Below are 9,895 nucleotides of genomic sequence, written 5' to 3'. Positions count from 1 at the left end.
CCCCTGGATGTTGTTGTGCTAGAAGGAAAATGACAGCTCCTCCATGTGTTCAGGAAGAAATTAACAGGATGGAATTTGAGAGAGAGATGAAATGAGCATCAGTTTTTGGCACTGTCTGTATAAAGGCAACTTGGTTATTTACACAGATGAGAATGACCTTTGCATAGGTGGAGACAGAGGCAATGAACAGAGGGAAAGGGAGTCACCAAAACAAGCCTGTGGAAAAGCATTAGGAGTTGCAGCTGAATAGGAATATTTTACCTCTTCATGGTCAAATATGGTCTTACTGTAAAGTATTCTTCCCAAAGGCACCTGCACCCAGGAGCACAGACCCTAATCAGCAAGAAGAGCTGAGAATTCATTAATTCTGTCTCTACAAGGGCAGACCCTTCATAGGTATTCCATAAATTAATCCTCACAGTAACATTCTGAGATGAATATCATTTCTTCTTCATTATTGGTGAGATTCAGGGAGAGAAAGATCAATCAGTCAGAAAATGGTAGAGCAATTCAGACTTGGATTGAGCGCTAAAGCCTTCTTGTTTTCCTCTATCATGGAAACGGAACTGCAGACCACTTCCGGAGAGAGGAAATTTCCCCCTTTGCCTTCAAGGGACAATGTTGACGAAGAAACGCCTCTCCTCTCCAATACTCTTCCAAGAAAAGAAAAGAAGAAGAAACACAAATGGCCATTGCCAGTCAGTTGAATATTTATATCAATAACTATTAGCGCTCATACTTAATTCCTTAAAAAGAAAGAGATTCACTCTACTTAAATTGAACTACCACCGCATCGTGCTATGTACCAGAGAAATGAAACAGCAGAGAGTTTTCTATTCTAACTCGGTGTCTTTATTCATTTCCATCTTCAACTGCTATCCAAGCCACTGACTTTGTCCATGTCGGACTATAGGGTTTGACGAAGAATTTGGCCATCCCAATTATAATCCACTGGATGGCATGAAAGGACATTCTCCGGGAACTGGATGCCAAGTTTTGGAGTGGAAAGTTGGAGTCTTTCCTGCACCCATAGTTCCATACTCTGGTGTTAATGGAAGAATTTCTCCATCCCTAATGAGGGCTGGGAGAGAGTCAAGAATCCTATGATGGGCACCCTCTGGAGACACAGTTTGTCTATTGTCCAATAAGTTGTTAGTCTGACTGTTTCCTGGGGTGTCAGTATAGAGACATAAGTGTCCTCATTCCCCTGATTACTTTAAAGTATTTTTTTATAAGCAGACAACTTCCACTAATGTTCCAAGGCACCTCTGACTTTCAACCTTCTTTAACTGTCATTTAAGGACGTGCATGACGTTTCCTAAGACACTCCAGTTTTTTGAGGGCAGGACTCTTTAAGTGGGAACTTGGGTGGTGACAACACAGAACTGAGAAGAGAGTCTCAGAATGAAGGACTTACTACATGAAAGCTAGCAGGGCGAGCAGCAGGAGGCAGCTTCATCGTTATTCCTGACAGGCCAGAAAGGGTGAGAATCACGCAGAACAGGCAGGCAGCGTCGGGGGGGCTAAGACTTCAGGCAGGTAGGATGTAGTGATGAGCATTCCAGACGGAGGTAATATGAATAGGCCAGCATCAAAGAGAGCTAGGCCCCACCAGGACTCTAGCCATCAGGAGTGGAGAAGGGGTCTGTTGGGAACAAATGCAGGCCACATTCTCTGAAGCACCTGAGTCCTGGGAGAAAAAAAAACAAAACACAAGGGAACAGGACAGAAACGCTAACAGTGATTGGACCTCAGGGATAGAGAGGAGTTGGCCAGAGTAGCATGGACAACGTGGCCCTGAGCCCCTGGGCCAGATTTCTCCCAAATGTCTCTGCCAGACACCCCAGAGTATCCCCCAGAGTCTGTGTGGGTACCCGCCTCATAGAGCATCTATAAGGTTCAGAGAAATTAAGCCAGTCCCTGCAGTGATTTTAGATTATACAACTTTGTATTCTACCACAAGTGCAAGTCCAGAGCCCTAAGTATGTAGAAAGCACTTAATTATAATTATATATAAGTGTATTTATTTCATGTGCTAGTTTACATGCTTGACATGTGTTACCTCGTTTAACCACACCCTGAGAGTTACGTGCTATCATTCCTGCTTAACAATAAGAAAGCCAAGGCACAGCCCAACGGAGTAAACAGTCTGAAATCACACATTTCACAAATGGTGATGCAGGAAATGCATGTACAGATAGCTTGAGCCTAAAACGCCAGTCTTCAAACCATATTGCCAATCTTGGTCATACATTTTAACACAACTGTCTGCTAAATTCTTCCTACATGTCAGACTCTGTGCTCAGTTTGTGGGTGCCACCCATGCCCCTAGGAAACTTGGCATAGAGAGGGAAGATAGCTGCATTACAGACAGGAACACTTACTCCTGGGCCCTCGGGAGAAGACCAGAGTGTGCCTGGAGAGAACCTGGTGCTGGGATTCAGGACTGGTCATGGAAGCAAAGGCTGAAGAGGAAAGGGAAGAACAAAAAATCTGCTCAAAGTCCCGGAGACAGTAAAAAGCATGATTTCTTTCACGTTCCTGAGAAGCTTGTGCAGCAGGAGTATAGAGTATATAGCGATGGGGGGAGGGATGAGAGGTATCTCCAGAGGAGAAGGCACAGCCCCACTATGCAAGACCAGGGAGGCCACATTCGAGAGTCTGCACTTCACCCTGATGAGGGTGAGGACAGGATTTAAGGGGAGAGTCACATGACCAGAGGAATGGATGGGTAGATGGGCCGATGGATGGATGGATGGGTGGATGGATGGATGGATGGATTGGTGGATGGAAAACTAAACTTTGCTCCTCCTACTCTGTGAGACAGACCCAGTGGGTTTAACTGCTCCTGTAGTCCGTCTGCTCTTCAGTCTTCTATTAGGGCCCAGAGCCCAGACAACAGCCCTGGAGGCCAAGTCTACTGGCAGGAATGCTGTCATGCGGAAACACTGACTGGTTTTCATTTAATGGTGGTTTCTTTTCATACTCTGCACGACTACTCATGTTCCCATCCCAGCCAGGCAGCCTCCATTGGTTTCTGAAACGCCATGCCCTGCTTTTATAGCTCTGAGAACTTGTCTATAACCCTCCACCACTACTACAGTAAATGTAAACATATGCTGTCTGCTCTCCCACATCCCTGCAGCAGAGCCACAGGGTGTAGCCAAAGCAGAGAAGACACACAGAAGAGGCCTGGAATGTTTGGTGTGATCCCAGCTACACCAAAGGTCTTGACCTCCTACGGTAAATCATACTTTCCACATCTGTCAGTGAAAGACTTGAAAAGGGCACATCTCTTCTGCATGAGACCAAATCATTTTCTCCCAGCACTGAACAAGGTCATTGGAGGCACAGGTGGGTAGGGGTCAAGTCCTCCACCATCACACATATTTTAACAATCCAGGTGCTCATAGAATAAAAGGTTCTGTAACTGACAAGAAAGAGAGAGCTTTCAAGAGCCTTTGTTAATGCTTTTCAGAAGGAATTATGCCTAAAGAGTTCTAATTGCTGCATTGCTTTATGCCCCTCTTTGCATTCCTACTACATTTTTATCATATGTATGCACCCTCTCTGCACTTTCACCCCATCTTGTCCTCCATGTGGAGAGAGGGGCCTGGAGTACTTACCCACCCTACAGCTTTGCCTGTAGACAAAGCTAGAGGTGATGATTCAGGTCTTTTTCACAAGACCACCCAGCCTAGAAAAAAGAAAGTGCAAATGTTTAAAAAGAATAAAACAAGCAACAGGCTAGACATTTTGACTTCTTCTCTGTCAGATTAAATGAAGACTAAGACATTAGCCAGGTTAGTTTAAGAGAACTTTATAGCCACTGTAACCACAAAGGGATCCATACAGTACTGTCTTTATACCAAAACGACAGACACAGACGCTGGTTGGCAGAACATTCTGAACAGTAGAAAGGGCTCTAAAATGAAAAGCATTCCGTGTTTCATGAACCCCATATAGCTATGACAGCCCGCCTCCAGTCGATATTCTATTATTTATGCTCAAAATAGACCTGATGGAATCAAAAAACTCTTCACTTGCATGAAACTCAGTAATGAAGCAACCTTATTCCCCTGAGACGGACAGGAGGGAGGGAGGGAGGAAGGTAAGGCGGGAGGGAGGGGAGGGAGGGGAGGGAGGGAGGGAGGGAGGGAGGGCCACTGATCAGGCAAAAGCAATGTAACAAAGCACATGTACTTGATTGGCATTGGAATGCTCCTGGGGCTCACATGTGGAATTGATTTAGTTATATTTTAGGCACAACTTTAATGAGCACGATTGTCTAGTTCCCCAGTTCAAGGGGGAAGGTCACTGGGGAGGCACCCCAGCAGCATCAAAAAGAGACGGCTGGAGCCCGGGAGTTGCTGAAGACGGAAAAACTCTGAAAAGTTGATATCAGAACTCCAACCTGGATCTCCTAGAGGTTCAAACACAGAACCCTGCACTCAATAGGCTCTATTACAGCCCTTTAGAATAATTTATGATTGAGTCATCAGGATAAGATCAAATTAGAATGTTCTATTTAATAAAGCAGAGAAGTATATATACATTTTCAAAGATGTTCACCCAAAATAGTTTAAATGAACCTATTTTTATACCTATGAACTTTGTAACCAGAACAGCACATTTCCTTAATGTTCTAGATGGATAGTTGACATTTTACTGTAGATTGGTCATGTCCCAGTTTTAATTCCAGCCACCTGCCCCTCCTACCCATCACTGACCAGGAAGCCATGCTCGGGAAACACGAAGACATTATGCTCATACCGCCAGAGCTTCACAAAATCAGGTTGAGAAATTTTCTACCACCCCCCAAAATAAAATCACACAGTCCTACCCCAGCCCCAAATACATGACTCCAGAATGATCTATGTTTCTAATCATATTAATATATGTTAGTGTATGTGTGCCGACCACGTTTAAATCCGAGTTTAACAGACCACTTAAGAAGACATCCTTCTAACAGTCTGAGTTTCTGTGATTTGATTTATCTTTGAATCCCCTGAGCCAAATTCTCAAGAAAACAAATGATTGTCATCCAATGGAACTGAACTCTTGAACCTAGAAGAGAAAAGCAATAGATTGACTGGGACCTAGAAGATGGAGCAAGAACCTATCTGAGTGATATTTTGCATGGTTCTTTTCACAGATGTCCACAATGACAAAATCAGGGTCACCAGAAACAGGGCAAACATGAGAAAAGAATTCCCCTGTACAAATGGTCTAGGTTTTTGGACACTGTCAACACTTGAAGTAAGAATAAAAAGGAACTTTCCCTGGCCGGTTCGGCTCAGCAGTTAGAGTGTCGGCTAGAGAACCAACGAGTCTCAGGTTCGAATCCAGTCAAAGGCACGTATCTTAGTTGCCATTCATCCCTGGCCCTGGTTGGGGTCGTGCGGGAGGCAACCAGTTGATGTCTCCCTCTCTCTCTCTCTCTCTCTCTTTCCCTCTCTCCCTCCCTCCCTCCCACTCTATCTGAGGACAAATAGAAAAAATATTCTCGGTGAGGATTAAAAAAATAAAAGAAGAATAAAAAAGAATGAAAGAAGGCAAAGGGTAAGTGTAAAAAAACCAGGTACCACTATTCACTTGGGGGTAGGATGCCAAAATTTGTAGCAGAGTGCCAAAAAAGAAATAATGCCTGGAAATAAGATTTTCAAAGTCAGTCATAAAAAAAGCATGGTCAGTGTTACAGGGTAGAGGAAAGGAGAGAGATCAGTCAGGATGATGCTATAGTGATGAAACATCCCCAAATGTCAAAGCTTAAAACAACACAGGTTTCTTGCTCTCTCGTCCTGGCGTCCACGGCAGGCCAGCTGGGGTTTGCTCTCTGCTGCCCGCTCTCCTCACCCCACATCCGAGGCTTGCAGAGCAGCGACGAGCTGGTCACTGTAGTTCACAGTGACCGCAGGAAAGAGGAGTCAGCCAAGCACGAGAGCCAGCATGTGCTGGCTCAAGCTTGCTCTGGTTTTGATGACCCTGATTTTTCCATTGTTCATAAGGCCTGGAAGTGGCCATCATCATTTCTGCTCACATTTGATTGGCCAAAGTAAGTCACATGATGAAGCCTGACTTTTAAGGCTGTAGGAAGTATAACCCTCCTTCAGGGAGGGGTTTCAAACACTGGTGTGCTGGAATGCAGTCCCTACAGGTAGTAAGACAGAAATGATGAGGTCCGGGCTTTTCAAAGCAGCACACATACGAATCCTGCCAGGGGCTCATTTAAACACAGCTTTCTGGGCCCCAGTGGTTCTAATTCAGTGATCCTGGGCCGGGGGAGGGAGGTAAGAATGTGCAGTTCTGACACGTCCCTGGGGAGGGCTGACGTTGCTGGTCCATGGACCACACTTTCAGTGAACTGATCTAGCATTATTTCGGGCAAGCAGCTGCCCAGACAGACATTATGTGTCTCAGCCCCGCCCTTGTACCCAGGTGGGGCCAGATGACTAGTTCTCACCAAGAAAATGTGAGCAGAAGACATGTGTGGCACTGGCATTAAAGTGATTTAAAGCAAGTGCCTTGCCCCAGCTGGTGTCTCAGTGGATTAAGTGTTGCCCCATGGACTGAGAGGTCCCGGTTCCATTCCCAGTTAGGGCGTGTGCCTGGGTTTTGGGCTCAATCTCCAGTAGGGGGCGTGCAGGAGGCAGCTGAGGCATGTTTCTCTCTCACATCAATGTTTCTCTCTCGCTCCCTTCCTCTCTGCAAAAATAAATAAAAACATATTTAAAATAAATAAATAAAAAGCAAATGCCTTTTTCCTCCCTCTTCCTTCTCCAATATGCTCTCCACCGGTCGATGCCCAGGGAAGCGTTGTAGCTCCTGTCTGAAGTCAGTCGTCATCTGCCTGAGCCCCCATCCCTCACCGACAAGAAGTACCTGCATCAGGTAACCATGGGAAGGAGAACAAATTCTTGCCACCTTAAGGCACTGAACTTTGGGGTTTTGATTGTTACAGCAGGTAGTATTACTGTCACTAACATCGGCGAAAATGAGAAAAGGTCCAGAGTATCTTGACCCTCCATTTAACAGTTATCATTTTTCTTTTCCTCAGTTACATGAGAAACCTCTTCTGCCTCTTTAATTTGTACAAATGCCACCTTTTCTTGACCCACCTTTATTATATTTATTTTCTTCTCCAACTTACTGTGGTAATAGATAAATTTAAATGGATTAGAATGACAAGGTAGAAAAACTCAGAATCATTTTTAATTTCTGCCTAAGGTTGTAGCTATAATTCACTCAGTTAAAATGTATTCATTCATTGAACAGAACTTTACTCAGTGACTGTTTACATACGTTTAAGACGTGGTCCTGCTCTAAAAAACAGCGTGGGCCCCATGACCCTGTCCCTCCCATGCCATGGCATATACTGAAAATCAGGAAAAGTGCTTTTTTATCACTGAGTTCAGAGAAAGCCTCAGAATCCTTTATAGCAGAATGTTTCAAACAGTCATTACCAATAATGGTGGTTTTACCATAAAAAGGCAATATGTATTCAAGTTGTTTCTATTTGTATCTCAATAAAAGGGGCTTTTCCAAAGATGCTGCCTAGAGGTTGGGTCCCCCGTGGTCACTCATTTCCATCTACTTCTAATGTTTTCCCGAGTAATAAAAGCTGTGAGTAGCACAGCTCAGTTTCCACGCTGGTTTGGGTTCCCCTAGGCAGATACACCTGCACAGCCCTCGACATGCAGACAGGAGCGTTGTGAGGCGGCGGCCCCACGTGAAGGGACGAGAACTCCTGGCAAGCACAATCGCAGAAGTGTTTGGTTCTCCGGGGGCAGCGGTGAGGAGGTGACAGGCCAGTGCGTGGCATGAAAGGTGCAGAACAGCAGGTGTCCACGGTGGTCAGGTTTCCCTCAACAAGGCCCTTGGTGCGGCTGTGTAATTCATCAGGATGCACTGCTCCCGAACGAGCAGAACCTGGGCTTGGCTCCACGCTTCCATCCAGGCGACAGGGGCTCCTTGTTCTGGGCCCAGTATTTTAGAAGCTCTAGCCCTGGCCCCCCACCTTCACACTGACTGAGGAGTATGCGGGGCCAATGGAACATATTTAACTGGAACTCCAGCGCCAGGCTGCACCCTGGGAACCACAGACCCAACCCTTTACACAAATAACCCTGAGCGTGCTTCCGAGTCTATGGGGGCTGCATTCCCCTGATGCCTGTGGCATCGGTGTGGATACCTTTAGGTCTGAGGGGACTACAGGGCAGCTTGTTGCCAGGGGTCATGTTTGAGCTTGGATAGGTGGGCTGTAGTGTCCAAACACATACAGATGAGGGTAACTGGAGGCACAGAATGGAGCCAAAGAGGGAAAGAGAGGACTGGGAACTGGGTTGGGGTCATGCTTTCCCCATTACACTACGCTTTGGTGAGGAACCCAAAGGAATCTGGGAACTCAAAAGTCAATCCTGACCTTCTAGGTCATTTTGGATGTACATTTCCCAAGGTGTGAACACAACACATACTTCACTGAACAGTTTGAAACTGTTTAACTTTTAAGTATTTAGACATGTCATGTGGCTCTCTACTTGTATTTTTGTCCTACACCTCACAATCTTAGTAGCAGGACTACTCAGTACTCTAGTCTCTGACACATTCTGTAAGCCAACTCAGGCTCTATAATAAACACCTTTCTTCCCAGAGTCTAGTTTGTTCTCTCTGAAAGCATGAACTCTGGCGTAGACAGGGTCTACATCAGCTCCAAGAAGATGGAACCCTCCAGTGTCAGCCATAGCTCTTCCTGACCTCAAGGCCCTGACTGTGGTGGAAAGAGTACTGAAGTTTGAATCAGAGCCTGGGCTGGAGACTCAGCTCTAATACTTACAAGTTGTGCACCTAGAACAAATAATGTTTAACCTCTCTGAAGTCTGGTTTCTCACGTGAAGATTTCATAAGATAATATGTGTACATACACTTCACTGCCCGGCACCATGCAGATGGAACCTGCCATTTCTCATGCTGAAATGCAGGTCGAGAGGTAATGATAGTAGACCCCACAGGTGTACTCCCTGTGCTGTGCTCTCAGACGCCTTCTTTCCTTTACTTCAAAAATCTCTGCTCCCGTCACTTCCCTCTGGAAAACCAACGGCACTGTCCTAAAGTATGACTCCATTAGAAAGTATTTCTAGAAAGTCATTCAAATGTTTCCATTCGCCAATTCCATTTTGGTACTTCCAGTTCTAACTCCTTATGCTGCAGGAAACCATTTCCTTCCCCGCTTGCTATTTAAACTCTTCAAGCACTTGTCAAGCATTATGTCATCCTCACCCCACTCAGGGATTCAATCACACACTCCATCCACTTCAACACATATTCATTTTCTGGAGTATCCAATGACATGATCCACAACAGCAGAGATAAGGATTCAAGCAGTTAAGTTCCTCTTGGGTTTTCTTGATATTCTGAATCTTAAGGAATCTTTTAAAGTTATTCTTACAGCAATGTAAGTTCCAAATAGCTTTCAAACATGATGTATTTTCTTTTCATTATTTTTTTTTTCCAGATTAAGAACCTACCACAACAGTTCCCAATTTTAGCAGGAAGATAATCTTTCTATGGCTCATAAACTTGGAACAGGGAACATTTCATTTCAAAAGTCATGGTATTGGCATATTTCTATTAAATGCCTAAAAATCCATGATGATATGACCAAAGACTGCATTAGGTCATCTCTATTTTTTTTTTTTATCCTCACCCAAGGACATTTTGCCATTTTTTTGTTCAGATAGAGTGGGAGGGAGGGAGAGAGAGAGAAACATCGACGTGAAAGGGACACATCAAGTGGCTGCCATCTTCACGACCCAACCAGGTCTGGGGACAAACTGCAACTGAGTTACATGCCCTTAGCGGGAACCGAACCTGGGTCTCTCTGGACCACAGGCCGATG

The 9,895-nt window shown here is 45.1% G+C and overlaps 1 pseudogene; it reads right to left on the bottom strand.

Moving 5' to 3' along the window:
* Positions 1-608: 608 nt before the first annotated feature.
* The window catches only part of LOC118628641, a 29,039-nt pseudogene continuing 19,752 nt past the window's right edge, over positions 609-9,895 (bottom strand).

This window comes from Molossus molossus, unplaced genomic scaffold (assembly GCF_014108415.1).
Source record: "Molossus molossus isolate mMolMol1 unplaced genomic scaffold, mMolMol1.p scaffold_m16_p_13, whole genome shotgun sequence".
In the NCBI taxonomy this organism is placed as follows: domain Eukaryota; kingdom Metazoa; phylum Chordata; class Mammalia; order Chiroptera; family Molossidae; genus Molossus; species Molossus molossus.
The sequence above is the reverse complement of the archived record's forward strand: the minus strand, read 5'-3'. Positions and strand labels throughout refer to the sequence as shown.